Source organism: Sabethes cyaneus, chromosome 2 (assembly GCF_943734655.1).
Source record: "Sabethes cyaneus chromosome 2, idSabCyanKW18_F2, whole genome shotgun sequence".
Taxonomy (NCBI): Eukaryota; Metazoa; Arthropoda; class Insecta; order Diptera; family Culicidae; genus Sabethes; species Sabethes cyaneus.
In genome coordinates, this window is record NC_071354.1 from 188,471,298 (window position 1) to 188,497,429 (window position 26,132).

The window sequence follows — 26,132 nt, forward strand, 5'->3', positions numbered from 1 at the left end:
TATTAAGGTTAACCTTGTCAATGTCAACAAATCGTATCTGACTTTCTGCCGTCGACAAATGAAACAGCCACCAACTTCAACTGAAGCTTGCTTGAAACGTTCTGTTCAACAAATAAAGCAAGTCACTTCATGTAGGAAGCGAAGGTAAGAGAAAGTCAGTTTCATTTATTTGTTTCGACGATACCGGGCCCAGAACCTGAGCTTTCGATTCAATTTGTGTGAAACAAGTGAACGTGAAATTCAGTAAATTCGTAGTAACGGATCGACCAGGCATAAAAGGTTGTGCTTTAAGTCCATTTTCTATTGCAATTTCAAGTCCAATTTCACGACCAATTCAAGTCCAATTTTTAGTAAGATATTGTGTAAAATTTCAAATCCAATTCAAGTAAAATTGCAAGCTCAATTTAAGGTCCAATTTCAAGAAAAAAACATCATGGTTAAATTTTAAAACTCGAGTTCAATTTTAAGTTCAATTTCGAGTAAAACTTTGTGTCTTAACTTTAACCCATTATGACCCAGCGTATGATATATCATACCTCGTCTTCAAAACCTGTTTACTGCTGAATTTCAATAGTTAGCATTGTTAATATATCACTACAAGAGAGATAAGACATCAATCTGATGTGTGTGTGATATAATTTGTCAGTTTTTGTCATTTCATCTGTATTTTCAACAGTGCAAAGTTGTGACAAATGTCGGAAAAAAAGTTGAAAAAATGGCGAAAAAATGTTTGTCTCCAAAACGCATGAAAAACTCTACATTTAGTGACGAAACATTACCTGACATGTAAATTAGTATTTATATGTAAAGTCTATCACAAAATTCGATAAGAAATCTGTAAAAAACTTTGTGATTTGTTTGTTTGAAACTGAGCCTATAAAATATTTAACCTGCGATATTTTGGCCTTGAAAGCATTCCAAATGACGATTTTGCGTTTCCCGACACATTCGAGCCATAATATAATAGATTACAGAGTTTCACTTCATTTGGTCCAAATTTAGGTATACCCGGGTCATAATGGGTTAACTAGAAGTTCAATTTCACGTCTAATTCAAGTCTATTTTTAAGTACAATTTAAGTCCTGTTTGAAGTCCTATTACATATCTCATTTCATGTCCAATTTCATGTCGAATTACAAACCGAGTACAAAGTTTAAATTTGTCCAAATCCCATGCTGGGGTACGATGCTGGCCTAACAAGTCAGTAGTCGTATTTTCGAATCTCGACTGGGCGGTGCCGCTACAGAGTTAATAGGATCTTTCCAATTTTCCTGTACTCTAATAACCGGCTGCGAAGTCTGTCGATAAAGAAGGGTCAAGTTCTGAAGGACGTTTCCTCCCAAGGCTTTGTTTTGCTTTGCATGTGCGCAAGATGGGACACGTGTCCCGTTTTCTTTGTGAAATTTAATGTAAAAGACTCCTCATTAGTTTAAAACTTTAGACTTCCCGGAAGTGCGGAGTTTTTAAATCTGACCGGGCTGTATTTTGCGAAAAGTAAATTATTGCGCATAAATCCGCCATTTTACGATTAATTGTTTTTTTAGGTTAATACATGCTTATAACATTTAATTTCAACGAAGCTTGGAAGAACGTAGGCGGTGCTGCTAGATAGAGTCAGTAGGACTGTTGCACTAGCCCCGTAATTATCCTGTACTCTAATAGCCGGCTGTGAAGTCTGTCGATGTAGAAGGGTCCAGTGTTAGAAAGACGTTTAAACCCAAGGCTTTGCCTCTCTTTTGGAAGAACGCAGCTGTGTAACAAGTAAGTCCTAAAACTTTTTTTTAAATAATAATTAACTTTAGTTAATTAGCTATATTTACTATGAACTAAGAAGAAATTAAATTACACTTCAACATCAATCATACACCAAATTGCAACTCAAAACTAAGAGTGAATCTGTAAACAATTAAAGGAAATTCGAATAAACTTGTGTTCCAAGCAAACTCGAAAATGCAATAAGGATTGGTGACCACCCGGGCTGCTCAAATCCAGGATGCAATCGAATCAGGCCAAATATGCCTGCAAAGAAAAGTCTATGAAAATACTTAAATCATTAAGACTGGCATTAATTTTACGCGTTGAAGCAAAGCAAATCCTAGGTGCAACAGTCCATTTTCAGAACTTGAGCCTTTGTTTCCATTCGATAGACTTGGCAGCAACCAGCTGTTAGAGTACAGGATGATTATGTGCTCCTTTTGCATCAATACATAAAATTACAGTGCAAGAACTATTCGTGTCACAAAGTAGTAAATTAAACTAAGTAAGTTTGTGATAAAGCAACAATTTCAACTAAGTAACTTTTATGTAAGATCTATTAATTCCGGATGTTATACAACTCCCAACAAATAATTGATGCAATTAATCCAGATTTCCCAAGGCTTTATTTCCGGACAACTCCTTACGTATGAAACTTGTCTATAGAGATGAAAGAGAAAAGCCGAAAACAAAGGTGCTTTGAGCTCAAAACTTCAGAGCTCGCGTCGAAATACAAAACAAAAAGCCAGAATCGTGAGGAAAACCAAACCTCCCTGAACGGCGTACATTCGAAATGACTGTACTACTTTAAATTAGCATTCTGTTTTTTATTTAATCCAGTACAGTTAGTTGAACCCGCTGAAACGTTGTTTCAAGTTTATATCGATTTTTGTGCTATGCCTTTCGTGTGTGATCAATTCGCAAAATACGCAACGTGATACGCCTTCCTCGAAATTAGCAATTGTCATGAGAAATAGAGCACATACACCGTGACCGTGACATAACGAACCGAATCCATTTCGACATGTTCGCCGCAGGTTCAACAAGGGACAACAAGACAGAACCTTCAAAGCGAAGCGATGCTAATGCTGGTGGAACACTCGCAGCGAAAGGCTGTCGGTTTACATGTCAATTAAAGCTCAACTCAACAGTGAAACTGATTAAGGGTGACATTTGCTTGTAAACTTTGCGGCAAACGAGCAAAATGGGACAAAAGAACGGACAAACGATATTCTAATCTGCTGCTAATCCGAAGAAGATTGATGAGTGCTTTACCCATTATTTAATGTGTGCCGATGTTGAGCACAGAATATTTTTCGGTGTCTGCATCCTACTTTCAATAGGTGGCGACTTGTGATTGATTCGAATTATGACAAATGATTATTTTCCTTTCAATATTAGGAGCAAACCATATGGTGCATTGCTTTTGTCGAACATAGAAATTCCATATTTAAAAATGAGAAAATAGAATAAAGCAAATTCAATATTATCCATTTGAAGCACTATTTGTTACGTTATAATCGATTGTACATCAAAGTAGTTATTCGATAAGAATTTACCTATCTGGTTATCCATCTTCGGAGTTTATTTTCTTCTTTCGCTTTTGAAAGTATGACTGCTTTCTCGACTTCATCGATTTTTTTTTCTGCGGGGAACAAGATTCCCGATATACCCAACTTATTTTTCTAGATTGTGAATAGCAAAAAGAAAGATATTCTCTGTCTATTTTCAATTCAAACAAAATTGAAATCTTGGTTCTGAGTGGCTCGTTGCGCCAAAAGAGTGCTGCTGCAAATATTGAAATTTGCTCATGAAAAATTGATTATGCTGAACTAAACCGAGATCTGTTTTGAAGACAGAAATCGTTACCATTGGTCGTATTCTATTTTCGCATATTATGAATTTTTTTGCTTTCCTTTATTAGTGATTTGCATGCAGTTGGCGAATATTGAATCAACAAACACACAACATGTTGTGTGTAAAACTAAAGGGAATCAAAACAAAGTTTTTTTTACTGTCTGAACAAATTCGGTGTTAACTTTCCATTATTTGGCTAAGCCCGGCCTATGGTTTAGAACAAAGTTTCCTATTCCATAGACACCTACAGTATGATTAAAAATGCAATTTAAATGTAATTTCAACCACACGGCTGGAAAAAGTCTAATCTCATCTCGGAAATCTTCCGCTATGCTCGTACCTAATGAAAAAATGAATATTCCACGCCATGGCCCTATAGGATAACACTGGCTATGAGGATTAAATTGCCATGTCGTCGGGGGTTTGCCAGCAATAATGGCCAGTAAAAACAGTGCTCCGGCTCCGGTGGGGTAAAAAATTAAAATTATTAGATCGCGTGTTACACTCTTATCGTGGACTTCAAACCTTCATCAATTCCCAGCACAGTTCATCTCCACTACATCGGTCTATTTTCCACCTTGAAGCTCACATTCAACCATACCATACACCGCACGCCGAGGCAAAAAGGCCTTGCATTCAGGTCAGGACCTAACATACTCTGCCGGAGCTGCCGTCGTCGTCGCCATCAAGAGGCCACATGACCCGGCAGCAAACATTGGCTGTGAACTGTGGCAAGTTTGTGTATGTGCTTGCTGGTGGAGCTAAGACCGAGCTTCAAACACACATATTTCCACCCCATTATGTTGCATGTTAGCCACAATCATCATCGACCCGAGAGCACGGAACTCAAGCGGAAAAACTTGGGCCGTTCGGATGTAGCAAAAATCAAGTCATATATCATGAGCCCGGCTTTATTGGGCTAGCCTAATGGTGGTCATTTTTTCCCCTAAAACGGACTATATCGGTATTACTTCGCAAAATATATAAAACATGTAAAACATGAATGTAAAATAATAAACGAATATTTTGAAAGGTATGCAAAAAATAAATATTGAAATTGTCTTAAATTAAATTAAAAACCAGTAGTCAATCCAAAAAAATAAAAATTTCACTGTTATCTTCGTAGTTCCTGGATCAAATCGTTGCAAAGCTTTTATTCAAGAAATAAAATTTTGCTGATAAACGGATATTTTCTACCAAATATTTTTATTTCACGTAAATTTTCACCGCAAACAAACCACGGCTTCAGCTTTCTTTCGTCGAAAACAGAATGGGCATCCCTGCATGAGCGTACACCCTTGGGTGTCTATAGGCAATAAGCTTTCTTCCGAACTAGTCACGGAAAACTTACTCCGCATCGACGCCAAGATAACTGGTGGCCTGTTGACACCGACCCGGCCGGCGGTTGTTAGCGGCGATCCGGTGTACCAGATACAGGGTGCTCCATTGTTGAGCATAAAAATTATTTCTTTAGAAAAAAATAGCGAATATTAAACTCAATCACAATTTATGACCTTTCGAAGTGCTGTGCTATCGGCAGGCACTGGAAATTTATTTGATTCGAAAAGTTAGATTTTGGTTATCGTTGAATAGAAAGGAAAACGTTTCGAACAGCTCAGAATAAATATTTGATGGTAATAATGATACCTCCTTCTTGAATAACTACATTATATTCATATAGACTTACTAATACATTTTGTAACTCAATATTTCGAGTCATTGCAGTGCAGAGTCAACTATTTCAGAGTTAATACTTTACGCAAACATACCGTCAAGGAGAGCAATTAGTTTTAATTTATCAAATATAATGTCTCAAAATTTATAAATATTTCTATTTTGTACGTATACGTCGTTTGTATGGATTCGAAAAAAGAAACGAAAAAACGTGAATCGTACTTAAAAATATGTTAAGTGTCCTGGAGAGTAGACAATAACGTTGATATTGTTTTCCCATAAACAACAAATAATAATAAAACAAAACATTTCTTTTCAAACAAAACCCTGAAGGATTTGAATAAAAAAAATGACATTCCGGTATTGGAAATTTTCATATTCTAAACTCGACGCTCGAAGAGAATCTAATTGAAAATGCGTGGGAAATGATAATGTGCAAACATGCTGGTAGACGTGTATTTTCACCCCGAAGCAGGTCGCTTATAACATTAGCAAAAACAAAAAGTTGACACACTTTGTCCGAACAGAGTACGAAGGCAAACTGCGGAGTGCAAAGCATGCCCCTAAGATGTCAAGCGACATTAGACAATAACGGAGTGCTGCATTGCTTATTAAATAAAAGTCCCTTCAAGTTTCAGCGTGATATTTATGTGTAGATAAGTTTCAAATGGATAGGTGTCAACATATTCTAGTAAAACGACAGTCTTGCAAATGGAAATTAGATTAATACCACACGCAACCGGAATATAATGTAGAAACACATGAAATGTTATAAATTATGCTTCAAAGTTGCTAGTGTTCTTATTAACCTATAGAAATTTATGTTACGGTAAACAAATCTTCCACTTGTTTAATTCATTTTGTGACACGTTTAAACGATTCGAAAAAGTATTCTTTCGAGCACAGGCATGGTCGTGCACAAACAAGTCAAAGTGACAGCTAAATTCACGCAATCACTAGGTATTCCAAACGGTTGAACAGATGCTCGAACGCGTCAGAACCATTAAAGTCGAAGAAACAGATGCGACGCCGGTGTCAGTTGATCGGATTGTGCTAACAAGGTGTTTACTGCTTTTTAATTAACAGAAACAAAGTTTGCGCCAGGAAACTTTAGTTTCATCAATTGCTGTCACGTTCGTATATTTCTGCTTGAAGAATTTATAAAGTGCAATGTTGACTCCAATACTTTATAATCGACTTTTCTTTCTTTGATATTTCGTTTTATATCGATTAGTTGGTAGAGCAAAATGTAAATCGCGGAGTCATAAGATTTGTAACAATATAGTTTTTCTCACGAATCCAGGATACCCATCTTTTAATCAGTAATTAGTTCATCATCAATTGAAGGCAGGGCTGTCCTGCACTCAGTGCACCTATTTTGCTTATTTAACTGTAACACATCAACCAAACAAAATTCGAAAATGTTATGTATGAAGTATAAATGCTTAAGTCAATTATTATCCACAAGATTCCTGAATTAAGTGTTGCGTGTTGCTCTATCTTAAGTATTTACGGCGCACTCCCAGTTCACACTGGTTGGTGCGCAGAGATTTTAAACCGTTTTACTACCGGTTATGTGGAGAAAATGGCTCTACGATAGTATCTAATTAACAACTAATCAACAAAGCAATTTTGAATTGACAAAACACATATAAATTGCTTAACGAATTCATTAAAGTTCACTTAGGAGAAGTATAATCTCATCGGGTATGCTCTGTTTTCTGTTTTTTAAGATTGGCTGACCGGCATAACACATCATAACATGTATCTGCCACACTTGATGATTGTGTCCGTCAAAGATGTAAAAGAAGTGCTTTCGTCCGTAGATTCCACCAAAAGACATTCGTTTTCATACTATAAATCATGCATTATTCTTAGTGCATACGTCAACTTGAGCATGGCGTACGATAAAGCTCCACACGCACTGGCAGTGGCAAAAATCAGGTGGGGTTACCCACCGGGGCGATACAGCAGTGCATCCCATCTTATTTTACCGAACGCTGCGCATTTTTAAATATCACTGGTATTAATTTAGCTTGTATTGAGATACCATTCGGCGTGCCACAAGGTAGTTATCTAGGGCCTTTGATATTTGTACTTTTTGTTAACGAGCTGTGCAGCCATTTGCTCTGTTCTAAGCTTGTTTTCACTGACGACTTAACGACGACTTCCGTGAAATTAAGACTGGATTTGACGGTTGCACTGTTCAGGGCGATATACAGGGGTTAGACAAAATGATCGGGACATGCAAAATTTTTATGAAATTCAAACGGCCATAACTTTTACAAAAATGAACGTTTTTAGATGAAACTAATTATATTTGACGGGGAAATTTTCCTTGTTTTCCGAAAATATTTCATAATTCGCAATAGTCAGCAGACACCGGAGATATTCCGGGTTGTCTGGGGGTATATCATGGGGTGTATCTTTTTTAGTCGATTTCATTTTCAGTCGATTGGTCGAAGAAGAACGGAAATCCGACGAGAAACAACCGAGATATGGCCATTTTAGTGAAATCAGTTCTAGAAATGTTGCCAGTAATGTCTTACCTTTATGACCATTTCAAAACATGACGAAAACCATTCCAATATGGATGTCAAACCCATATTGACATGATTTCGAATATTCCCTGAAACGACCACTTCCGCCGGGGTACCTACAACCTGCTACAGCGTTGCCATGGCACGCTGCGGACCTGGGAATGCTTCCAGTGTCAATGACTCATAAAACTTTAACGTTTGATGCTCATATTGACATGGTTTGCGTTATGTCCTAAACTGGCCATAGCAATAGTTGTTACTACTAGTGATTTTACGAAAATGGCCGTAGCTTGGTTTTTTCTCGTCGGATTTCCGTTCTTTTTTCACCAATCGACTGGAAATGAAATCTAGTTTTGGGATAAAATATGAATATGAAAAAATTTCGATGACAGAAAAAGATACAAGCGATGAAAAAAATCAGTTTTTGACATACCCCCAAAATATCTCCGGTGTCCGCTGACTATTGTGATTCTTGAAATACTTTAGAAAAACTAGAAAGATTTCCCCGTCGAGTGCAATTGGTTTCATCTAAAATTGTCCAATTTTGTGGAAGTTATGTCCGTATGACATCATCAAAATTTTGCCTGTCCCGATCATTTTGTCTAACCCCTGTAGGTTCTCTCTCACGATGGTGTATACTTAAGGGAATGCAAATGAATGTCACGAAATGTTGCGTCATATCCTTTAGCCGTCTACGTGATCCCCTGCGAAACGATTACACTATCGGGTTTAGCCATCTACTCCGAGTACAGGCTTGAGTTCTTGAAGAGAACGGATTTCACTGCACAGTCGTCTGGCATCCTAACGACGTGGCCGGCCTACCGTAGTCTCCCAAATTTCGTCAGGTGTACGATGGGAATGCCTATAGCTCGTGATTCATACGCCTCCGCCACTCTACGATTTCCGTTTGTACTCCGCCAAAAATAGTCCGCAACACCTTTCGTTCAAATACGGCTAGTGCACGTAAGCAAAGTTACTGTCTCAAGTCCACAGAGGACTACCGGTCTGATTAGCGTTTTGTACACCGTCAGTTCTGTGCGGCGGCGTATGCTCCTTGATCGAAGCGTCTTGTGGAAGGAAGAGTAGGCTTGATTTCCAGCTTGAATGCGTCGTTGATCTCCTTGCTCGTAATGATGTCGAGGTAATCTGCGAAGGCTAGGAGTTGGCTACTCTTGCTGAAGATCGTTTCTCTCGTTTCGATGCCCGCTCGCCCGATCACACCTTCAATAGCGATATTGAATAACATACAGAACAGTTCATCCCCTTGCCGCAATCCTCTGCGCGATTCGAAAGGACCCGAGAGTGTCCCCGAAACGCGCACGTAACACTTCACTCGCTCCAGAGTAGCTTTGATCAGCCGCGTCAGTTTGTCCGGAAAACCGTACCTTTGCATTATCTGCCATAGCTGTTCTCGTTCAACTGTATCGTATGCTGCCGTGAAATCCATGAAAATATGATACGTGGGTACGTTGTACATTTCTGGAGGATTTGTCGGAGGTAATTACAGCCGCGGTAATTACAGCAATCTAGCTGGTCCCCTTTTTTGTAAATAGGACAGACTACACTTTCCATCCACTCCTCCGGTGGTTTCTTCTCCTCCGCTAAGTGGAGCTTTTTTCCTAGCGTCTTTTGCTTTCATTTTATCATTTAGGGTCTCCAGCACTTTAGTTCGTATGAATATCTCCCTTAATCCAAGACTGTAGAAAGTTAGTCAACTTTTTTGTGTTAAGAAATATAGACATAGTTTCTTTGACAAACTTGTAAACAATATAAAAACAAGCAACTTTGCTGAAGAAATAAAATTTCTATCTTGATCGAGTGCTGAACTATAGGGCATATTCTTTAAAACTTAAAACTTAAAATTTGGTTTTTCATACTTAGCTTTTCTTAGTTGCATTTTACAAGAATACAAAGTTCTAGGCAATTATCGAAGCACGCAAAATCAGAGAATCAAAAATCTGGACTCCATTAGCATCATACCATTCCAAAACATCTTTGGCGTAGTGACAGGATGCCAAATCAGGCCAAAACAACGAGGGTACATCATGGCTGTGTAGGAACGGTAACAATCGTTTCTGCAAGCATACTTCACAGTATATTTCTTTGTTAACCGTTCCCGTAGTGATGTAACTTTTGCTTGCTCGACCACAGCAACATATGGCCTGCCATACTAAATATTTTTTGGGGAACTTAGCTTTCTTCTTTGTCATAAAATACTCTGCAACGCCATTCCGTTTCATGGGAGTGTAAACAGACATACCAGGAAGCTGTTTAAAGTCTTCTAGCCCTTTAAGTACGGAGGGTTTTAGTTACGATATTTTTGGTTTTTTTTTTTTCAAATTAAAATTCAACTAACAAAAATGTCTTATTGAATATTCTAAGTCATGTTCATAAAAATCTTATACTATTTAATTTTTGTACTTATACTTTTAAATTTATACGACGGTTCGTTAAACTCAAAAAGGCTTTCAACGGCGGAAAAAGTTCGAATGCAGGCCATTATTGGTTCGTAAGATCCAAAGGTTGTCCGGTGGAATCGCGCCGGCAGTAATCCGGTCGATCGAAGTGAGCGTTGCGACGCACGAAAGTTTAAGACAGACAGGACTGTCGGTGAATCGATCTCGCCATTTAATATCTTCGCCACACACACTGCTTGCTGAACTTTCCTGCGATGCTCGAGTGTCTGGAGACCTAGGAGACGACATCTGTCGGGGTACGGCGGTAGATTTGCTGGATCACTCCAAGGTAAATCTCTCAACGCAAGCCAATTTTGGATCAATATAAATTTTTTTATCTCTTGAGATATCAAAACCAGTATATTCTACACATTGCAATAAATGTTTGCTAAATTTAGCAGCCTACACAATTGTGTGGGTTCGGCCTTATCTTATACCATTGCACTATGGGCAAAAACGAGCCGAAAAAACGGACGCAATTAAGATATGGCTTGCAGGCTGATAAAATGTAGGTGATCTTATGTAAAATATTCCGGAGAAACGCATGGTGCCCACAGCTTTCCTATTTGTCATCGGGAAGTGCCCCATTTTGCTCATTTTCCCCTATTGTTAACATTTTTCACCCTTTTTGGACAATACCAAGCCAGCCTTTGAAAAAACAAAACATGAAAACCTAATTATTTTGTGTAAAGAAGTCCACAGAATTGGATAGGGTTGACCCCGTTTAGTTTAGAGCGAGATCATCGCTTTGAGGCTCATAGACTTCAGCTTCTCAAGCAGCGGAACGGTCGTTACGTAGCTATGGAAATACAGGCAACTTTTTGCAAGCTAAGTTTTTACTAACCTTAATACAACAGATATACCGGAACGTCCAGATTGGCTTAAACACATTCAAATGTTGATCCAAGAATTTGTCTTAGAAAATCCCGTAGTTGAATACATCATTTGCCACACTTCTTTACCATTTTACAATGTATAAATGACCAGTTTTAGGTTCCGGTAGTACTCTTAACGGACGTTCCGTAGTGTGGAGCATGAACGAGTGCTCTACAGTATAATGTATTCATTCTTACTGACCCAAAATGAGATGGCAGCAGCAGATTTCGTTTTATTTCATCTGTTACATATGACGTGAAAAAATAATCCCACTGCGATCTGGAATATCTCCGGGAAAATAGATCAAAAATTTGCTAATATATTTTTTCATTGAAGGTCAATCGAAAGTGGTTCTTTGAAGACAAGTTGTATAAAAATCGATCAAAAAATAGTAAAGATAGAGCCAAAAGTGTAACGGCAAGTACACTAATTTTTGAAGTCCCGGCGGGAACGTAAAGGTAAAAGTAGATATACAGTAAGGCCAAACCTACACAATTGTGTAGGTATAAAAATCAATGTGCATAAGTAAGTTGTAAAAGTTATTTCCCGTAAGTTTTTAATTACATCAATTAGAAATATTTATTACCAACAATTTTTTATCCAAGCAATTTCGAAATACGGTTCCAATAAGAAAATACGACAGATAAAACTTTTTGCTGTTTCCACATAATTTTGAAGACTAGACAATAATAAATCCAAACACAAAAGAAAACTTCTTTTCAGCTATTTTCTATTTTTCTACGAGTTACGATGTTTACACAAGAGATTGGTGCCATATATGTAAAAGTACAACGTTTAAAAAGGAAAGGAAAAATTTTAAAAGTAGTCATGTCTCACCTAAACAATTGTGTGGGCTCGGGTTTAAAGGGCTAGGACATACGTTTCATCGTCCATTATAACGCATGTAAACTTCGTTAAATATTCGTGATAAAGCTTACGAGCGCGTGTTTTGGCCGCCGTATTTTGCTTATCATTGCGGTTTGTCACAGTCCTCACCTTGAAAGACTTCATGCCTTGTCGTTGCTTAGAAGTATGCACGAATGTTGGCGACATTTTTATTTTACGAGCAATGGTACGTACAGAAAGAACTGGTCTCCTCCGTAATATTTGTTTTACCATCGCATACTTGAGGTGGTTCCTCAGATCCGTTTTTGTTCCACTTCCCTTCTTCCTAGCTATTGTCAAGCGAGTATCGAACGATATTAAAACACTGTGAACAGTGCTTGGAGGAAATCCAAGCTTTTTGGCAAGTTTTCTTAACGGGAGATTCGGATTTTCAATGCGACCGCACACAATTGCTTTTCGCACCTGCTCTTCCTTCGACGCCATTTTACGCTGAGCGCTTGTAATATAAACAAGTGTTATATTTTCAGGAAGAACAGACATACGTCTACTACTCTGCAAAATATTTCACTCATTGTTAATGTATTTCAGAAGCTGTGTGTGTTTAGGAGTGTCCAAATTTTGTCGCGAACAAGCCTTATATTCTCATCGAAAGTTGTCCTGCTTGTTGGTGTGAATGGACATTCATTTGTCCTAATATTTTGTTGTCGTGATACATTCTGCTTGCTACTTATGTTTGCTTTATAGGCAGCGAATAACTGGTTTATCACTCTTCGTTTTTGTCGCTTATTTCTGCGTATGAACAATGATATTTTGATTCCCTGCTCAAAATACACGTTTTTGCAGAAGACCGCAAATCTCTTGGACCTTTACCTGCGAAGTTATCGCATATTCAAGCTTAAATTTCCATAGCTTCACGAGCCGAAGGGGTACAATTGGGCAAGTGAATTTATGAAATCAGTGCTTCATCTTAAAACTTAAGTCAAGTACTATGAACTTGTACGGGTTTCGCATGTCCCCAACCACCCAAATGAGAGTACGGCAAGCATACATTTTATGTGTTTCGCGTTCGCTATAGGCTCAGTCGGTGTTGCCACATGTACAGATTTATCTGGAAAAGTACAGATTTTTTAGATTTTTTTGGTACAGATTCTGTGCGGTCCAGATTACAGATTTTTGTCATAACGTACAGATAGATAGATTTTTTTTGGTGTCAAAAATCCATCATTTTCTCTCAGTGTTGTTACTAGAAATCAATAAAGGAGCACCTCTTGGCATGTATGCAAATAAAACAAAATGTGTCTGTATTTAAGTTTAGTAAGAATACGTACAAATATCATCAAAGAAATAAATAATTTACGACTTATGTATTTTTTAAAGCTAACAAACCAGGTTTTTCTATGCAACAAATAAACTTAGTGGTACAGATTTTGGTACAGATTTTTCAAAGCAAAAGTACAGATGAAAAGGATTTTTTTTTTTTGCTTTCCAGTACACATGAATATGTGGCAACACTGACTGGGCTCGATACACGTTCATTCTTTTGTGTTAGTAGATAGACACACGGTTTCTTCGGTAAAGTTATAAAACAAATAAAGGCAAACAACTTTGCCAAATAAATAACCTTTCTATCTTTATCGAGTGCAGAGCTATAAAGCATTTCCTTTGGAAATTCATTGAAATAAGTTTTTCATACTTAGCGTATGTTGGTTGCATTTTACAAGAATATATGGTTCTAGGCGATTATTGAAGATCTCAAAACACATGTTTTTTGCAAAGTTTCAAATCTCTACTACCTTTCCTTACAAAGTTATCGCTTATTTAGGCTTTATTTTTCCTTATCGTCACGAGCCAAAAGCGATAACTTGTTAAGGAAATGTCCTAGAGATTTGCAATCTTCTGCAAAAACGTGTATTTTGAGTCCTTGAATGTGAACAATGTGTTGTTGTAAAATGCAACTAACAAAAGCTAAGAATGAAAAACTAATTTTTAAAGAAATTTCAAAGAATATATATAGTTCAGCACTCGATAAAGATAGAAATTTTATTTCTTCAGCAAAGTTACTGGCTTTTACATTATTTACAACTTTACCGTAGAAACTATGTCTATATTTACTAACAGAAAAAAGTTATTTTTTTTGTTTTCATATAATAGTAAGCAATGACTAAGTTTTGGTAGTTTTACATTAAGAGGGTTATTCATACGAACAAAAGTACTGAAGATCATAAATGATAAAATGAAAGCAAAAGACGCTAGGAAAAAAGTTCCACTTTTCACCCTTTTGGACCACTGTGCAATGGCGTCACACACTAACTATACACAACCACTTAAACAAACACGCATATTCATCGAACACTGAAGCTACGTTTCTTGGACATTGATTGCGTATCATGTATTGAAAATTGTAATCCTTGATACAGAAAATTGGTTGTTTCGTGAAGTTATTTCTAGTGCATACCAAATTCGATGGACTTAATTTACTATTAACGGGCGCTACCTACATCTCGGAGAAACTCAAGATACAATATTTGCACATTTTTTCTTATCAAAACTAAGTTAACTTACGAAAAATCTCAGGCTACACCGCTCGAGTAACAGATAACGCATTTTAAACATTTTTCTTATTATGGAAATTGAATTTGTAATCACCTAATTTTTTTCAAAGTGCGGACTAATGTAAAATATGTTTAAAAATTGGGTGAGCAAAACAACACGAGCCGTTGGTTTAGAAAGACATAACAAATATAATGGAAATCCTCCACTAGACCGGCTAACACTTTCAGTTTGCCACATTTATTTTAGAAGGTCATTCATCGTGCTTATCGTCAGCTGCATCTCCACTCTAGGTTAAACTTCAACTGTCGCAGCTACCGCAAACACTCTTGATTATTAGCTTTCTTCTGTCCTGTGTACCCTCTGAGCCTGGTAAGCCGGGCCGCGGCAGCTCTTGACAGCTTGTTAAACTCTTCTATCCCGGCTTACAGAGATTAACTATCGCTAGTAACTGCCACATAAGCTCAGCCATCGGTAACTACTGGCGCTAGTCATGAGAGCAACGATGAGCTATGATGATGATGATGGGGATGATGATGATGATGATGATAATGGTGATGCTAATGACGATGAAGGAGATTCTAGCAGTGTATGTGTCTGTGTCAAAATGTGTCAACTGTGTACGGTGATGCATGGCTAAAGGATTAAAGTTTCAAGATCATCGTGCTTAGAACTGAAAGCACCTGACTCAGGGTATGGCAGATAATTAATGTTCTAATTTGATCGCTTTATCTTCTGAAAGTTGACCTTGATATAACAAAACTTCCGTGAAAAATAGCACCATTCTTAAATGAACGGTACAGCTCGATGAAAACTTTTCTCTCTGCTATGCGTTCTACTTCATTGGTACGAAAACAACATAATATGTACCGCATTGAGTTAGGATGAATTCAAAATTTACTCGGCTTTTTCACACACAATCCTCTACTAGATTATACTCTTGTTTCATCTTCCGTGTATCAATCAAATCTAACTGTATGCGATTAAACACAAACGTAATAATGAACTCTTGTTCTTTTCCTGGTTCTCTGCTCAGTGATTGCAGTGCACCCGAAACGTTACACGGGCTGCCGACGGACAGCATCACGTCAGGCAAAGGCAGGGGAGGCATTATAGCACACGTAAGTATGTACATTGCGGCTGCAAGTGACACAGAAAAGTTTTGCTACAGAATTATCAAACATTTATGTATGCATACTTCAGCTACAAAGCACTCACGGGATGTACCTTACTGCCTTACTGTATTATACTGTAGAGTAGTTCTGGTAAATATGAACTTCCAACAAAACACAAACCCGTTGCGGTGAAACTTTTCAATTAATCGGGCGTCTCCATTGAATTCATGACGATAGAGAAGCATGGTAGCCCATGTTTGCACTAGATGTTGACGTTGCGGTATGTTTCGATGATTTAATGATGATGGTCTTCTAACTGAGGGTACTTATGGCAGACCAACAACGTTGATTATGACTTGCTTAATCGAAAACTCAAGGGTGGAAAAATAAAATGTTAACCCGTTACTTACTGTATGAAGCAACTCTTGCTGTTTCTCTTCGCAGTAAGTTATTACAAGGGTTTGTGTTCATAACTCAGTGTTTTTCATTCCAATAAATCAAGAACCAGTTATCACGGAGCAAACTTCCGCCGTCAGCTGTCGGATACAATGTTTTAATAACATAAACTGTTACTAACTATACATTACATTCGGATGAGCTGGCAGAAAAATTATGAGCATAAGCTAGAAAGAAATAGTTTTGTGTGGGAAAACGAATTGACGGAAAAGTTCTTGATACGATAAATACACATCGCACACATATTATTATCATGTTATTTAATATAATATTGCATAGTTTCACGCATCAGATAGAGGTCACTCGAAGTTCTTATTCAAGCCTCAGTCAATTACATGAACCTCACTTTCTTGTAAGTAGCTGACAAGAATTACTGCCACATATCTAAAACGCATTTATTTTACTCCCTATACGCATGGTGGTGGTTCATGTTACAACCTTGTTTCCTCGGCAATCACATTATAGCTCTGTCCTTAAGACTTGATGTGAAAGAGAACAAAAAACGCCGGCTCCTTGGTGTTCGCAAGCAACACCCCCACGGAATGCATAAAGCATGTTACGAACGCCGGCTGGCAGTATCCCCCACTTATAGACGTGTTGCAGGGAGCACTTGCAAGCGCTGCAGTGCAAGCTGCATAATGCTGTTGGCTTGTAACCGAGTTACTACTATAAATCCGACTTTCCAACTCAGCTTCTGCCGCTGCTTTTCAGCAAAACACGACCGCTGCAACATGTGTGTATGAGGGCCTGCTATAACTATGAACCTTTGAGGGTCTATTATTCACAACATCGCCAGGGAAATAACTGCTGTATCATCGATCACAGAAACGAATCAAAAGATTTGAAAATTAAATTTAAAACATTGCAGTACAAATTGCATTCACATTGTTGAATAAAAAAAAGTAGAAATGGGAAGCACTTGCACTAAAAGGGATAGTTGAAGTCGAAGAGAGCATCTTGGTAGTCGGAATAAAAAAAATTAGGCTTATGAAGTTCCAAACAGACAACTGGCTGCTTGTGCAGCGAATGCAGCAATGTTTGTGAGAAATAACATTAGAATGCAATTCGCCTAACATGGCTTGGGACAACGTGGTACGTGGTGTGAACCACAAATTGAACAAATGCATTTATAACAATACACTGACCAGAGCAATTAAGGTGACCTTTTTATGCAACAAACACAATCCAAATTTTTTACGAATAGCAAAAATTGTAAATACATTTCAAGAAAATTTAGTGGAGTTTTTCATAGCACAGAGATGGATTTATAAAATTTGAGGTCATCATTTAGGTGTTTTACTCTTCTCAGCATTGTTTTTTATGAAAACAAGCAGGTATTATCGATTATACTACATTCAATGTGCGTAATGGAAACAACCTCAATCTAAATGCCATTTGTTCAATTATAGCTTCAGTATTGTCGGGAGCACTAAGTAATGAATGCATTTACGATACGTATTGTGTACAATCAGGTCCGAAGAGAATTAATGGCATTCGCTCTGAATTCAGGTCATTCGGGGTCTCAGCAGTTTTACACGTGTGAAGTATTTCATAGAAAATAAAAATTTATTTATTTTTACTGACTAAATATGAGAGCAAATACTGTCAAATAATATTCTAGGTTTATGGACATTTTTATTAATGATTCAAATAGAATTAAGCAGGACTGACATGATTTTGATACTCCGATTTTATTTATTTAATTATAACGCTAACGACTGGAGTGCAGCGATTATTCGGACATTCCTCTTCTCAACTCTTCATACAAAATTCTGTCCCGCATCCTGTTTCATAGACTGGAACAGGAAAAACCTTCGTTTGCGAATACCAGTGTGGTTTTCGAGAGAAACGCTCTACATTCATCTTGTGACAGTTCCTTGGTAAACTCCGGAAATTCAACTTGCAGTCTCACCATTTGTTTATAGACTTTAAGATGGTGTACAATTCAATTAAACGAAATGAGCTGTAACGGATTATGCTGGCACATGGATTTCTAATAAAACTGATTAGGCTGTTACGTGCTACCCTTGATGGTTCAAAATTAAGGGGTTATATACTGTTAGAATTATCGAAAAATCGAATGAAATTTTTTTGGTTTTATCATGATCGTAATGTACATATATTTATGTATGCACACAGAAAATTTCATGCCAATCCGGCAAATATTAACGAAGTTATACGCGTATTTGAAACGACGTGTTAGAGCGATTGAGGATGGAATGCGAAACTTTGCACGCGTGTTTCTCAAAACCATGTTTTCAAAGTCGGTGAGCAAAATTTTTCGAAAAAGGCTAAACCGAATCACTTCAAATTTTGACACAAGTGTTCTAAGGATATATTCTAGAGATTAATCGAAGGTTTTTCCTCGCTTTTTCCTACTTTGCTAATTGCTTCGACCAATCTATAGATAACATATTTTAACATGGATTCCTTTTTGGTTTTTCAATTTCCGATGATTTAGTCCATAGATATCGTGCCCACCGCAAGACGCCTTTTTTTTAGAAGAGTTCCAGGAGATTAGCTATAGCCACTATTTCTATAACTTTTTTCAAAAACAAAACATATTAAAAAAGTCAAAAGCTACCATAAGATGTATGCGGCTGGTAAACAGCTGAATAATGCGTACCGTCGGTGCCTTGTGCACGTGTATAAAATAGACCCTACAGTGGTTCATAGCCTCTTATTCAACAATTCCTATTTCTACCTCCTCGTGGTACCAGCAACTTTGGTGGAGATCGGGTAACCAACCCCGGTGGAAGCCAAGGTCGTATACCGACAGGAAAGGAGGGCTTTTTCGAGCTTCGTTGACCCGTTGACTGGTGTAGCAGGCTTTGCAAGCCGTCACCACGAAAGATACTAAAGCACGGAATGAAAAACAAGGAAATTCTTACTAGAACAATCGAAATAGACCCACGCGACGAAAAAGGACTATGGATTGGAAACTCGGGACGTGGAACTGCCGATCTCTCAACTTCCAAGGGAACACTCGAGTGCTCTCCGACGTATTGAAGAACCGCAAGTTCGACGTCGTAGCGCTGCAGGAGGTGTGCTGGAAGAGCTCAACGGTACGTACGTTCAGAGATACATACCATCTACCAGAGCTGCGGCAACACACACGAGCTGGGTACAGCTTTCATAGTGATGGGCAAGATGCGGAAACGGGTGGTTGGGTGGTGGCCAATCAATCCTCGATTGTGCAGGTTGAGAATCAAGGGCCGATTCTTCAATATAAGCATCATCAACGTGCACAGCCCTCACCTCTGAAGTACCGATGACGACAAGGATGAATTCTACGCGAGAGTGAATACGACCGCTGCCCAAAACATGATATCAAGATCGTCATCGGGGATTTCAATGCTCAGATCGGCCAGGAAGAGGAATACAAGCCGGTGATTGGAAGTTTCAGTGCACACCAGCGGACCAATGAAATGGGTCTAAGACTTATCGACTTTGCCGCCTCCAAGAATATGGCCGTATGTAGCTTTCCTTTTTCCAGCACAGAATCCATCACAAGTACACCTGGAGGTCACCAAATCAGACAGAATCACAGATCGACAACGTTTTGATCGACAGTCGGCACTTCTCAGACATTATCGACGTCAGATCCTATCGAAGCGCTAACGTTGACTCGGACCACTACCTGATGATGGTTAAGATGCACCCAAGACTCTCCGTTGTGAACAACATTCGGTACCGACGCCAGCCTCGGTTAGATCTCGCGCGGCTGAAGCAGCCAGACGTCGCCGTAAACTACACGCATTCACTCGAAGCTGCGCTGCCGGAAGAGGACGAGCTGGACGAAGCCCCTCTCGAGGACTGTTGGAACACTATCAAAACAGCCATCAGCAGTGTAGCGGAGAGCTCCATCGGGCATGTGGCCCGGAATCAGCGGAACGATTGGTTTGACGATGAATGTAGGAGGGTGATGGATGAGGAGAACGCTGCGCGGGCGGCCAAGCTGCGCAGTGTCACACGTCAGAACGTGGAAAAACACAAACAGAAGAAGATGCAGCGAAACCAAAGCTTTCGGGAGAAAAAGCGCTACCTAGAATAGCAGAAATATGCAGAGTTGGAGCGGCTGCATCGTTCTCAGGAAACGCGAAAGTTCTACCAGAAACTGAACGGATCCCGCAAAGGCTTTGTGCCGCGAGCCGAAATGTGTCGGGATAAGACTGGCAGTATTCTGACGGACGGTCGTGAGGTGACCGATAGGTGGAAGCAGCACTTCGACGAACACCTGAATGGCACCCAGGCGGAGAACCATGGCGGCGGGGAAAGCGATTTCGACGGTGCAACAAACGGGGAAGAAGTGCCAGCCCCAACGATAGGCGAAGTTAAGGAGGCCATCATGCAGCTAAAGAACAAGTCAGCTGGAAAAGATGGTATCGGAGCGTAGTTTATTAAAATTCACCCCAGTATTATGGGCCACCCAGTATTATGGGCCAGTCTTTACTTTACGTTAGTTTTATACGTAGCAAACTAATATTTAACCATCGTGTATGAGTTCAACAGTCAGAAGCAACATTCCGTTGCATGCTTGACAGCAATACACTTAGCAATGCGTAAATTTTCTTAATTTTCCGATAGTTGGCAGTTGGCTCTATTCGACTGTCGATTTGTTGTTATTTTTGCGGCAGTTATAAAAAGGCGGTCGTGAATTATAAGCTGAATAGCGGCGTAAATTTGTGTGTCTAAATGCTAAATGGATGAAAATCGAGGGAATAAGTATGTATTCATTGATTTACGGTGAAATCACCTAAAAAAATTCGTTTTCCGCTTTAATATACGAAGTTAAATAATGGCCCATAATACTGACAGCAAAATTCACTTTTCCCAGTATTATGGGTCAAACATATAAATCAACAGGGTTCGCTGCATTTGACTAAAATTGTAATTTGTTTTCAGTAAAACGAAAAAACGTGCTAGGAAAATCAATATTCAGAATTCGAAACACTATGATACTAAATGTCAGGCTCTTGATCAAGACAAACCGAGAAAATTCGGGAAGTTGCAAGAGATCACAGTCTACCGTACCGTACAGTTCTGCGTTATTTTCGGAAAACACGCAAAACTAATAAGCCAGGACTAAATACTTTTCTTCTTCCTGAACTTATTTACTTTACTTAGAAGGCGTCCTAAGATCTCCAATGCACTCGGTTGTGGGCCAATGCTCCAATTCCAATCCAATTCCTTCCCTTCAATTCCTTGCAGGGTAGTTGTCCGGCATTCTTGCAACATGCCTTGCCTGTCGTATCCGTTCAGTACATGGTTCGCCATAGAGACCATCACCTTGACGAAGCCCTCTGTGTGATTCGAATGAACTTGACAACCCACTCGAAATCCGAACACAGCACTGAGTACCATCCATCGTAGATTAAATCTCGTTAGTGAATCTAATCTCATCTCAGTTGCTGAGTACATTACAAGAAACAACAAGATCCCTAAATCGCGAGTACTGTCACCCACACCCACATCCAACCAGACATACTCACATCCACCCCCTCACATACTCACATCCACCCCCTCACACACACACACACACACACACACACACACACACACACACACACACACACACACACACACACACACACACACACACACACACACACACACACACACACACACACACACACACACACACACACACACACACACACACACACACACACACACACACACACACACACACACACACACACACACACACACACACACACACACACACACACACACACACACACACACACACACACACACACACACACACACACACACACACACACACACACACACACACACACACACACACACACACACACACACACACACACACACACACACACACACACACACACACACACACACACACACACACACACACACACACACACACACACACACACACACACACACACACACACACACACACACACACACACACACACACACACACACACACACACACACACACACACACACACACACACACACACACACACACACACACACACACACACACACACACACACACACACACACACACACACACTCACACACACACGTTTTTTTCTCGAAGTAAAACCAATTTTGTTTTATTGACCCATAATACTGGGAAGATTGACCCATAATTCTGACCACCTTTAAAAGTGGCCCATAATACTGGGAATGGAATATGATTACATTTTGTTGTTTTGCAAAAAAGTGTGCGATTTTGGAACAAGATCACCTACAGAACATCAAACTATGATATATTTTTAATCAATTAAGTTATATGTTGGAATACTCCAACCAGTACTAAGCGTCGACTCGCTGTGAGTCAACGGTGAGTTACTGCTAACCCAAGCGCACCAGTTCGCGCGCAATTGCTGTCGACAATTAAGCCTTTATTTGCTCTGCCAACAATACTGACATTGTGGCCGAAAGTTATAAAACCACTCTGAACAGCAGCAGCAAAGTGAGTTGAAAGTCAGTAGGCATTCAGATGCCGTATAGTCACTAGGCATGTAGATGCCAAATCGTGCACGTCGTTCGATGTAAATAGTGTACATAATTTTAACTAGTCGCTATGTTAAGATAAGTGTTTGATAAATGTAGACTTTGAACGAATACTCGTGTGATATCTATTCCGAAGAAACATATCCATAGGCAGTGGCATAGACTCCTCCACACTTCTCCGCGCTGTACTGAGTCACTCGAAAAAATGGTCCTTCGAGCCGGATTCGCGTCGATCTCCGCGGACCAACAGCATCGTGCCAGCGCAGCCGGAAACCGTCGAACTTCGGGGACCGGCTGCATTTGTTTGGAGTAACCGCCGCTGAGGTAAATCAACGCGCCCGACGACCCGCCCCGCCATTCAGCGAGCAGCCTCACCGCTGCTATTCTGCGAGCAGTGTTACCAGCTGGCATTCTTCAACCTGTGTGTGGGCTGCAATCACGCGCAGCAAGTTCACCCAGGTGTAAGATGCACTAAGCTTACCATCGGTGGATGAACGACAATCGAGCATCGTCGGACGTAGAAACGGGTAACACTCACAGCGAAATGACGACGTTCTGTATGGGTCGTTAATCTAACCGGGACTTCAATCCCAACGACCCAAAGCGGGTTTTGTAAAATGAATTAATTGGACAGGCTCTCACCTTGTCCCGAGATTCAAAGGGCCTTGTATAGTTTCATTTCAGGTGCAGCAGGCTGGATCAGGTGAGTAGAGTGCATCGGATTACCGAAGACCAGCGCAGGAACAAGAATTTGGGCCATTTGCTGCCAGCTATCGTCGTTGTTTACATTGTTGATGATGAAATTTCTGCTGATAGTGCGATCAGAAGCAGACAAAATTTGAAACCGATGGACTGCGGTGTTTGAATAGGTATTACACGGACGAAATGGTTTGGTGAATTTCTGGCCCCTATGAACCAACGTCGTATGTAAAATGTCGTCTTCCGTAGTCCAAAGCGGATAAAATTAAGTAGCACGGGCTGCCCTTTGCACAGAGTAGTCTTCGATACTGCAGTTGAATTATGCTGATACTTTGAATCTCGAGACAAGGTGAGAACCTGTCCAATCAATTCATTTTACAAAACCCGCTTTGGGTCGTTGGGATTGAAGTCCCGGTTAGAATAACGACCCATACAGAACGTCGTTATTTCGCTGTGAGTGTTACCCGTTTCTACGTCCGGCGACGCTCGATTGTCGTTCACCCACCGATGGTAAGCTTGTGTACACGACCGCATATATAGGTGACGCAGGATTACGTAAGTCTCTTTGTAGTGACAGTGGTATGTATTCATGCTTGTAATCATTCGATTCTTCATGTATACATGCTATATGCAACATATATATATATATGCTACATGAGTTGTAACAATGTTGTAAGTTGTAATGTAACATTTATCAAAGTAGTAACATTGCGTTCGTTCAATTCTCAAAAGATTGTGCATTTGAAAACAATTTAACAAAATCAAGAACACAAACTATTGCTTTCCAGCTACCTTACTGAAATTAAAGATTGTTTTTATTATCCATGGTTTCCCACGTTGAAGGGATTTTACCAATTCAATCCTATTTTATCAACAGCACATCTTTTCACTACACGTCTAATGAAACGACAAGCATGCGTATTCATACAGAGTCGTATTATAACCGGACACTACAGCTGTAGCACATTTTTCCAACACAGATATCAAGTTCGCCGAGGTTTAATCGTCTCGCAGTAATGAATTTGCGATCTGTTGGGAAAGCAAGCTTGTGTCATTTTTTCTACCACACTTCCCTAACACAGACTAGGTTTAATCGCGTTCGTAAGAAATCTGTTGGTACGAGGGGGCTTTGTTACTCTCTCTGGCGTACTTCCCAAGCAAGGACATCAAAATGGTCTAGGTTTAACCGCGGTGTTCCTGAAATCCTGTTGAAATGAGGAAGCTTGGTCACTTGTTTTGGCTTACTTCCCAAGCACAGATATCAAATTGGTATAGGTTTAGATCATCGCAAAGAATCTTCCAACCAATCACGAAGCGAGAATTCTGGTAAAACAGAGGTTCATTATTTTCAATTTTTCAATAGTTCAACATCAAGAATTCATACTTTTCTTTATTTGGGTCAATTCTTAGAAGATTTTCCGATCGATTGGTGTAAGAATAGCTGAGCTAATAGCGCTCAAAACCTATCATTTTTCGTGACGCTCGCATTTTTCGATTTTTTGGAATGACACCCTATCTCAAAACTTGCCGTAAGACGTAGTCCTACGTCAAAATCGTAAAAAACGCGTAAAAAGACTTATATAATTTAGTATGACTTTTACTCAATATGCTAGAAGCGTTCTAGGCACACATTTATCAGTTTGTTTAGGCTGGAATGAGCAATAAGAAAAATTTTCAGCTTGATTTATGTTTTTATATCAAAGGGGAGCCAATTGCAACCGGATTCGAATCCAATTTTTCCTCTAGGTACTGTAAATCGCAGATTATTATTATTATTATTATTTATTTATTCCCTAACACCATCTGACTACTTTGTCTACATGATAAATTCACTTTACATTAAATTATACAAACGACACTTAAAAACTTCACAACTAATCGAAAAATCAAACAGATGATACACATTGTTAAAACAAACACACATTGCACGAATAGGTTCATTTTGTCCATACATCGTCCGATGATAGGGCAGGCGTAGAAAGTCTGTTGAACGCAGAAATCTTGATGTGGCAGTGATGCTTAATTTCGCCAAAATGTTCGGAGCATCAATTTCACCACAAAGCAGCTTCACAATAAACATTGCTCGCAAGTCTCTTCTCCTTTTCGCCAAAGTATCCATGTCCAGAAGCTTGCAACGGTCTTCGTATGGGGGAAGTTCGAGTGGATTGACCCACGGCAAACGCCTCAATTCTAGTGGACCAGATTTCGGTGTAGGGGCTCCAAACTACTGCAGCTGTTTCAAGTATCGAGCGCACTAACGTATAGTATAGTGCTCTCAGGCAATAAGGGTCTCGAAACTCTTTGGCAACTCGCATGATAAGGCCAAGATTATGATACGCTTTGTTGATTACGTGGCTAAAATGCACCTGAAATGTTAGCTTGGCATCCAAAAAAACTCCCAGATCCTTCACAAGATACTCCCGCTGAATTGGTTGACTGTTTATCAGGTAACGATGCTCAATTGGAGATTTCCATCTGGTGAAACTTACTACCGAACACTTTGCGACACTGATGTTAAGCCTGTTGTTGACGCACCAACTAGAAAATTTATGAGCTTTTGCAGGGCTTCGAAATCAGCAGCTTAAGATCATCAGCATACACAATTTTACATGCTGGAGGAAGTGCTGAACAAACATCATTAAAGTACAATAAGAAAAGGAGTGGTGCACGGTTGCTTCCTTGTGGGACGCCAAATGTGCTTTGAAAACTCTGAGACTCAGTATGGCCAAGCTTTTCAGAAAGATGACGGTCTGACAGGAAATAGTAGAGCCAGTGAACAAACGGCTCCGATGAACCTACGCGCTGCACTT

The 26,132-nt window shown here is 39.4% G+C and overlaps 1 protein-coding gene across 1 annotated transcript in view; it reads right to left on the reverse strand.

The window, feature by feature from the left end:
* LOC128735061 (protein N-terminal glutamine amidohydrolase) overlaps window positions 1-26,132 on the reverse strand; it is a 61,630-nt gene that overhangs the window by 19,943 nt on the left and 15,555 nt on the right. The gene's annotated exons all lie outside the window — the stretch shown is intronic.